At 44.0% G+C, this 8,731-nt stretch overlaps 1 long non-coding RNA gene across 1 annotated transcript in view; it reads left to right on the forward strand.

The window, feature by feature from the left end:
• The first annotated feature begins 8,340 nt into the window (after window positions 1-8,340).
• The window catches only part of LOC139022550 (uncharacterized), an 11,729-nt gene continuing 11,338 nt past the window's right edge, over window positions 8,341-8,731 (forward strand). The window contains exons 1-2 of the long non-coding RNA XR_011480735.1: window positions 8,341-8,397; window positions 8,627-8,680. This is a non-coding gene — a long non-coding RNA (uncharacterized lncRNA). The remainder of the gene's footprint in view (window positions 8,398-8,626; window positions 8,681-8,731) is intronic.

Below are 8,731 nucleotides of genomic sequence, written 5' to 3' on the forward strand. Positions count from 1 at the left end.
CCCACCCGGCTGGCTCTGTCACGTGATGCAAGGTCATACTGAGAACTTTGTGGACCTCTGGGACTCCTCCTCACACACTGCAGCCAGGAAGGGAGTAACGTTGACTCTGTCAAGGCTGATTCGTGTCCTTCAGCTGAATCACCAAAAAGAGTTCACCCAGTCAGGTTATGCCACCGTTACACCCAGCCAGGTCGCACCGTTACACCCCCAGCCAGGTTTAACGCAACCGTTACACCCAGCCAGGTTACGCACCCACTACACCCAGCCAGGTTACGCACCGTTACACCAAGCCAGGTTAGACCACGTTACCACCCAGCCAGGTTACGCACCGTTTACACCCAGCCAGGTTACGCACCGTTACACCCAGCCCACGGATTACGCACCATTACACCCAGCCACGGTTTCGCACCGTTACACCCAGCCATTAGGAACACCGTTACACCCAGCCAGGTTACGCACCGTTACACCCAGCCAGGTTACAACCGTTTTTACACCGTTACACCCGGCCAGTTACGCACCGTTACACCCAGCCAGGTTCGCACCGTTTTACACCCGGCCAGTTACGCACGTTACACCCAGCCATGTTACGACCGTACACCCAGCCAGGTACCACATTACACCCAGCCAGCGTTTACACACCATTACACCAGCCAGGTTACAAACCATTTACACCAGCCAGGCACCTAGACTTATAATGACTTTAAAACCAGACACAGCGGAAGTCCCCACCCCAAAAATCCGATGTAATATTTCTTCATCTTGTGGAATGGACACGTGAAACCTATAAATTCATTCTCATCCGCTCGATGTGCTGAAAACTTATATTTAATAGTATTGTAACGGGGTTTAAAATATTGCTGGTCAGAAATTCAATTATTTCCCCTAATAGATTAACCGTTCGTCATGAATCATCACTGATTTCTAAGGGCAAGGCTAATAAACGACCACAATACAATGTCGGGGTATATTCCGAAAATGAAAGAAAAGAGAATAGGAAAGAAGAGGAGATAGAATAAAAGGAGAGAGAGTGCTAAAAAAAGAAAGGGAGACAGATAATAAGAGAGAGAGAAATAAAGAGAGTAAGAAAGGAGTAGATAAAGAGAGAAGGCAACGAAGTAAGAGAATAGAAAGGATAGAGAGAATAATAAAGAGATGAAATAGAGAAAGAAAGAGTAGAGATAGATTAAAGAGCGAGAGTAGAAAGCAGAGAAAGAAGGAGAGAGATAAGAAAAGAAGAGAGAGGAGTAGGAGTAGAAATAAAGTCCTTTACATGTGGCTAGAGACAGTGATCGACTCCACTCCTCCTCACATCCTCTCTCAACCTCTCTCTCCCTCCTCTCTTCTCATCTCCTCTCTCCTCTCTGCTTACCTCTTCTACTGCTGCTTCTCTCCTCCTACCTCTCATCTCTCTCTCTCTCTCATTCTCTCTCTCTATCTCTCTAGTCTTTCCTCTCGCCTCTCTCTATTCTCTCTCTCTTCTCTCTCTCTCTCTATCTAGCTCTCTCTCTCTCCTCTCTTCCTCTCTCCCCTCCTCATCTCTCTTTCTCTCATCTCCTCATTCTCTCTCTCTCTCTCTCCTCCTCTCTATTTCTCTCCATCTCTCTCTCTTCCCCTCCTCCCCCTCATCTCTTCTCGCTCCCCTCTCTATGTCTCTCTCTTTCTCTCTTTCTCTGCAGCTTATACAGTAGGGATCTGATACTACTGCTGAGAGGAAAAAAGCCCCAAACCCAACCCAACCACCGAACAAAAAACACAAAAAAGAAAAAAGATATAACCAACACGACAGAAAAACCAAAACCAAACCACGCAAGACACCCACAAAACACGAACCCTACCAACAACCCACACCGAACAAAGACCTCATCAATAAGAACCACAACACAACAAAAATCACTATAACACCCCAACCGAACCACCGACACCACCCACAACACCACCAACCACCAAACCACTACTTCAAACAACACACCCGCCACTCACCAAACCTTCCACCAGCAAAAACCCAAAAAAACCAAACAAACGACGGTAAATAAAGAACAAACACACATCCAAAGGATAGGTGCGTGTACATAGTGGGCTAACCGTTATACAGGTATAGGTAGTGACGGTGGTAATGTTAAAGTGTGAACCTGATTAGGGTCGCAGATAGTGGTGTAATGATGCAGACGTTATCCAAAGGAGTAACTGAGGATGAGTGTGAGTGTTAGAGATCCGAAGAGACATCAATGTTATGAGAGTTTCACTGGTGCGACATCTGTGAGGTGAGTAGTGACTGGCTGGTTCCCGCTCTAATAATAAGTGTGCACTTGAAGCACGTAGGAGGAAAGGAGGAAGACAGAGTGAAGGACGAGACAAAACATAGAGAATGAGTGAGATTCTGATGGAGGGAAATAGAGAATAAGGTACTCAGTTAAGAGGACAGAGAAGTCCAATGCGCAGAGGTTGAGCACTTGATGGAGAGAGATTTAGAAGTTGTCTAAAATAGAGAAGCTGGTACTACCCAACTTGTCTGTATTAAGGAATCAATAGATTCGAAGTGATATGAAAACTTAGAGCGAGGAGCAAAAGTGCAAGAATATTATCGCACTGACCAAGACCGCAAACAAGAGGAGAGAAGAGAAGACGCAAGAACAAAAAGAAATGGATAGTAGAGAGCAGTATAATTCTCGAGAACAGAAGAGAATTAGAAGAGGGAAAGAAGAGAGAGATATTAGAGCAGAGATGGAATTAAGATGAGGAGAGAGTCCACATGCTTCACTCCAACTGGAAGGATCCTTTAAACTAGACCTAACTTGCTCACTTCAAACTAAATCGCTATGAACGTAAAGCAAACTACGTCAATGACGCAACTCCGAGAAGAGAGAATCTAATGGCACAGGTTGAGAGACGCTCAGGTGTGAATTAAGGGCTCAAAGATAGTGGATAGGACCTTCAACCTATTCTATATGTGTATTGACAGTGTGCTAGGCTATGTAGTATCACAAACAATTCATTCGACTAAATTAGCATTTGCGGTGCATTGTCAACCAAGAGACTTGTGTCAGTTCGTTAAGGGTGTTTTTTAACATCCTTGGGTGGTATGGCTGTAGGAAGATCCTAACCAATGAGAGGGTGTGCTCTTAGTTTGTGATAAGACTTGAGTACCTTCTCGTAAGCTGTTGTCCATACCAGACCCATTATATTGATGAATTTGAGTTCAACTACAGCTCTCTCTCAATCTCAAGGCCTTTTGCAGTGCAATACATCAAAGTCTCGGTAGGTCAATCGGATACTGTGTCGTGAATTGGAGTTATTCTTTGGAAAGCAGAATGTCGTTTTGTATTTTTTCTACAATCAAATGTTTTATTACAGGACATAACCTATACGTCCATAGGGTTGATTCTCGTCTCTCACGTTCGTATAACAATAGAATGAATATTCAGAGTGCTTTAGTCATTAGCACCTTCATACAGGATTACAACACTCAGACCAGGGCCAAAAATCAAAGGGATCAGGGTAACCTAGTTACACTTTTCCGAACCACAGGTACACTAAGAACCCTAATTTAGACAAGAGTACCCATGTAACAATTGTGCCCAATACCTCCTATACTATTATGAGATCACCCATCTCCAGTATTTGAGTATTGTATATTGAAAAATACTTCTACTATTGAGATAAACCGTACAATTTGAGTACCTAGTCAATCATATGAACCCAGACAAGAATCACTGATAGGCTACATCAATGTATCACTGCTATATTGATACCCAATACTCCATACTACTTTGTGGCGTTCTACACTACATGCCATCGTTGAGGCCGTCTGTCTGTTTTGATACCGTGAACTGGAATATTTGCTAGTAGCGTCTAGACTTTTCGAGGTGGCTGTATTGAGTCACCCGTATTTGTATTTTACTTAGTAATAGGTATGGAGAACTACTTGTAGAGTAGATCGAGGAGAGGGAAGGGTACTGATTGAAGATGGTGTGAGAGAGAGTAACTGGAGAGTTTGAGAATACTTGTAAACTTTGGAAGTAGGCATGGATGATGAGAAGGATACGCGAGGTATGTGAAGAGATGGAACTGGTTATAGATTGAGTACTTTAGCTGGTAGAGTAACGTGTATTATTTGAGTGACTGATGTACTTTGAGATATCTTACTTCGGAGGACGTGTCTGATTGAGATACTGTATTTGGAGGTACCTGTATTTGCAGTATGTCGAGTACTGTATGTTGAGTATCTAGTATTACATGTATAATTTGAGTACTGTATTTGAGTACCATTTTATTCTTGATAGTACTGTATTTGGAGTTTACTTTACTCTTGAGTACTGTATTTGATTCTACTGTTGCACTACTCTACTTTGAGTACTGTATCTCCTGCTGTATGTACACCCTCTCCCCTGCATTACTTCTGCCCCTCCTGAGATGGTGCTACAACCAACACTCTTGTCCAAATCCGCATGGGTTCTTTGGTTTTTGGGGGGTATCTTGATCATCTTACTCGTCTCATTACGGTGGCTGGTCGGTCTCAGCAACATGCTTTTCATCTCTGGCTAGACATTCTGGCTAGTTGTCTCCTAAATGACTACCCTCTTCTCTAATATAGCTGCCTACTCCTTATTGACCAGGAGCCATAACCAGGGCCCAGTCAGTGCACTCTTATATAGGTGATATAGGTGACAATTAACTTGCGCCTAGATGCATTCTCTGAGATAGAAAAATCTCTAGAATAACAGTAATGAGGTTATTCAGAGTCTGCTCTTGAAAGTCTAAAGCCATGACCAGTGCACCCTTCCTAACAGAAAACTTTCCAGTAGGTTGGAGCGATTAGGTTATTTCACCACCATTATCTTAACATCCATCCATCTTCCTCTCTCTCTCTCTCCTTCTCTCTTCTCTCTCTCTCTTCTTCTCTCTCTCTCTCTCTCTCTCTCTCTCTCTCTCTCTTCTCTCTCTCTCTCTCTCTCTCCTTTTTATCGCTCTCTTTCCTTCGTACCAACAGGGTCCCCCGGAGCTAAGGTGAGACAATGTTTGTGTGGGTATGTATGTGTCTTTGTGTGCCTGTGTTCTGTCTGTGTTTGTTGTGTCTGGTGTGTTTGTGTGTTTGTGTATCTGTTGTGTTGTGTTGTCTGTGTGTCTGTTTTGTCTGTCTGTGTTTGTCTGTCTTCTGTGGTCTGTGTGTCTGTGAGGCTTCAATTAGCTGTGAACCTGGACTAATACCAAAGCTAAACTCTGTGTTTTGACAGATTAGAGTGATGTCTTTTATGTGAGCAGCAGTCAGACAGTTTAATAACAATGTCTTCTCCAGCCTCATACACAGCACATACCCATCCTATGTCTCTAATGAGAAAGGGTCTTACCTGCGAATCTACACATGACAGTTTTCTTTGCTCCTGTTTTCCACTATGTTGCCCCAGATGTTACTACACAGCCGCACAGAGAAGTGATAAGTGATATTTGTAAAAGATCTTCAGTTTGGAGTGAAGCAGTAGTCTAGTTAAAAGGATCTCAGTTTGGAGTGAAGCAAAGTAGGTCTAGTTAAAAGTCTTTTCAGTTTGGATGTGAAGCAAGTAGGTCTAGGAATTCATTTTGTAATGTTACGTCTCCACTTGTCTTGTTGGTGTTCGTTTCTCTGTTTGTCTTCGGAGGAAATGACTTGCCTTGCCGTCATATCACTGTTGTCTTTATAGACGGGGTAGGACAGTTATAGAATCTAATCAGGGTGAATGCAGGTCCTCTCTCTGGTGCTATTCTCTCCTTCTAATAGAATCACTCATGTTGTTTTTGCTTCACCCCTGTCTTTCCTTCCCAACAGCGTTGTCAGAAAAGCGTGACCCCCAGTGAGAATATCCCCACAGATGTGAGTGTAAACTCCTAACGCGTCCACTTACACCACCCTATCTGCGATAACGGACTCCACATCCTACACACACTTATCTGGATAACGTTCCACATCCTACACCTACCTATCTGCCCTCGACTAACGGATCCACCATTACACCACCTATCTGGGATAACGGTCCACATTACACCACCTCCATCTGGATAACGGTCCACATTACACCCCTATCTGTGATAACGGTCCCATTACACCACCTATCTGCGATAACGTTCCACATACACCACTCTCTATCTGCTTATAAACGGTCCAACATTACCCTACCACCTACTGCCTTCCCCGATAAACGGTCACATTACACCCACCTATCTTCCTTGCGGATACTCACGGTCCACCATTCACATCCCACCCTATGTCCCGATCAACGGTCTTCATATCTTTGCCCCTCTGGCTGGCTCTTATTCATTGTTTACGTGTTTTTCTGTCCCTCTGTGCCCATTTCCTAGAGGGGCTTGCTTCAATCCCCCATAACCATCCGGTTCGAGGACAACACCAGGCCTACATTTTGCCATTATCACTACTTGACTCCACAACCTACTGAAGCATTTTTGTCCTCCCTTCTCGACCTCACCCCCCTCCCCTGTGCCTGTTTTCTTTTGTAGAGCAACATGTGAGCCCACTCCAGGAACCCATTCAGGTGACACCCTCCGGTGCCACGGGTATTGCTGTTTAAGTCATCGTTTGTAATCCATCTCCCTCTCCCCGGCACTCAACGCTTGACCAACTAAGGCCACTTAATAAGGCCACCTATGACTCCAGTTGTAGTATTCAAACTACTGGTGGTTTGCATCGTTCTCCCTGCCGTGTAAGTGGCATTGTCCTTGGTAATGACACGAACAGAGGTCGTGGAAGGCTGTTAAGGTCGTTCATTGCCATGGACAACAATACACCTTTGATTTGTTCAGCATCTTTCACGCAGCTCAAATGCTTTAACAAATTAGCACCATAAGGGGTGAACAAGATGAACCATTAGCTGGCCTGCGATAGGTTCCAGCCCTTAGTTTGCTAGTTGGTCCGGTAGATCCAAGCCCACTCCTTTCCAACTCCATTGGACCCCAGGTTAGGTCTTGGCCTACTTTGAGTCCATTTTCCCTGGTCACCGTCTTAGGATTACTACACATTTAACCCACTTATTCAGTTTATTTTGCCTGGCTTTATTTCAGTTTATTAGAGCTGGCTTGCCGGTTTTAGGGTTAGCCCACTTCAGAGGTCAGGACAGCAAACCAAACCAAACCCTCCATTCCTTCATTCCCTCTCAGCATAGTCTCAGATCCCTACTGTATAAAGCTGCAAACAGAGAAAGAAGAGTAGGAGAGAGAGAGACATAGAGAGCGGAGGGAGAGAGACGGAGGCGGGGGAGAGAGAGAGAGGAGTGCACGAGAGAGAGAGAAGAGAGACATTACCCCGAGAGCGGAGGGAGAGAGAAAGAGAGACCGAGAGAGAAGGAGGGAGAGAGAGACGAGAAGAGAGACATAGAGAGCGAGGAGAGAGAGATGAGCAGAGAGAGAAGAGAGAGAGAGAGAGAGAGAGAGAGAGAGAGGAGATGAGAGAGAGAGAGAGAGAAGAGAGAGAGAGGAGAGGAGGGAGAAGAGAGAGAGAGAGAGAGTGAGGAGGGAGCTGAGGTCGATCCCACTGTCTCTACCACATGTAATACTTTATTCTACTCTACCCTCCTCTCTCTCTCTTTATCTATCTCTCTCCCTTTCTTTCTTCTACTTCTCTCTCTCTCCTTTTCATCTATCTCTTCTCCCTTTCTTTCTCTACTTCTCTCTCTCTTTATTCTATCTCTCTCCCTTTCTTTCTCTACTTCTCTCCTCTCTCTTTTCTACTCTCTCCCTTCTTTCTTTTACTTCTCTCTCTCTCTTTATCTATCTCTCTCCCTTTCTTTCTCTATTTCTCTCTCTCTCTTTATCTATCTCTCTCCCTTTCTTTCTCTATTTCTCTCTTTCATTCTCTTCCAGGAAATAACAGGACATTGTTTGTGGTCGTTTATTATGCCTGCCCTTGAAATGTATGTGATTAGCAACGGTATACTATTAGGGGAAATAAACTTTTTGACAGCTATCCTTAAACTCGTTAACAATATTAAAAAATATTGTTTTCAGCACATCGAGGGGATAGAAAGTTCAGATTTATATTTCACGTGTCCAATTCAAAAGAATATGAGAAAATTAACATCATTTTTTGGGGTGGGGGACTTCCTGTGTCTGGTTTTAAAGTCATTATAAGTGCTAGGTGGACCTTCTAACATCAATCACACACACTGTATATAGACTTTCTTTTTTCTATTGTGTTATTGACTGTACACTTGTTTATCCCACGTGTAACTCTGTGTTGTTGTTTGTGTCGCACTGYTTTGCTTTATCTTGGCCAGGTCGCAGTTGTAAATGAGATATAAAAAAAAACCTGGATTGAACGTAGACAAAACCTCACGACTGACTACAATGTGACTAGTTCTTCTTCTGTTTCCTCTTTCTCAGGTCGTAGGACCAAGAGGACCTGGAGGCCCTTTGGTATGGAAACCATTTGAACATGTCCCCACTGTTTTTTATCATCTTTAATAGCGTCCTGTATTATGTGTGTGCTGGCGTTCAAAATGGCATTATATTCCGCTATATASTGCACTACTTTTGAGGTCCTGGTCAAAAGTAGTGCACTATATGGGGAATAKGGTGGTATTTTGGACGTACATCYAGTGTTCAGATGTACCTGAATACTCACCAGTCTCTCCTCCCTCCTCAGGGCCCCCCAGGAGAGCAGGGACCACGTGGAGACAGAGGAGACAAAGGCGATAAGGTGAGTTTTATAGCGGAACACATTTTCCATTCCATTCTCTCTCTCTCTCTC

Source organism: Salvelinus sp. IW2-2015, linkage group LG1 (assembly GCF_002910315.2).
Source record: "Salvelinus sp. IW2-2015 linkage group LG1, ASM291031v2, whole genome shotgun sequence".
NCBI lineage: Eukaryota > Metazoa > Chordata > Actinopteri > Salmoniformes > Salmonidae > Salvelinus > Salvelinus sp. IW2-2015.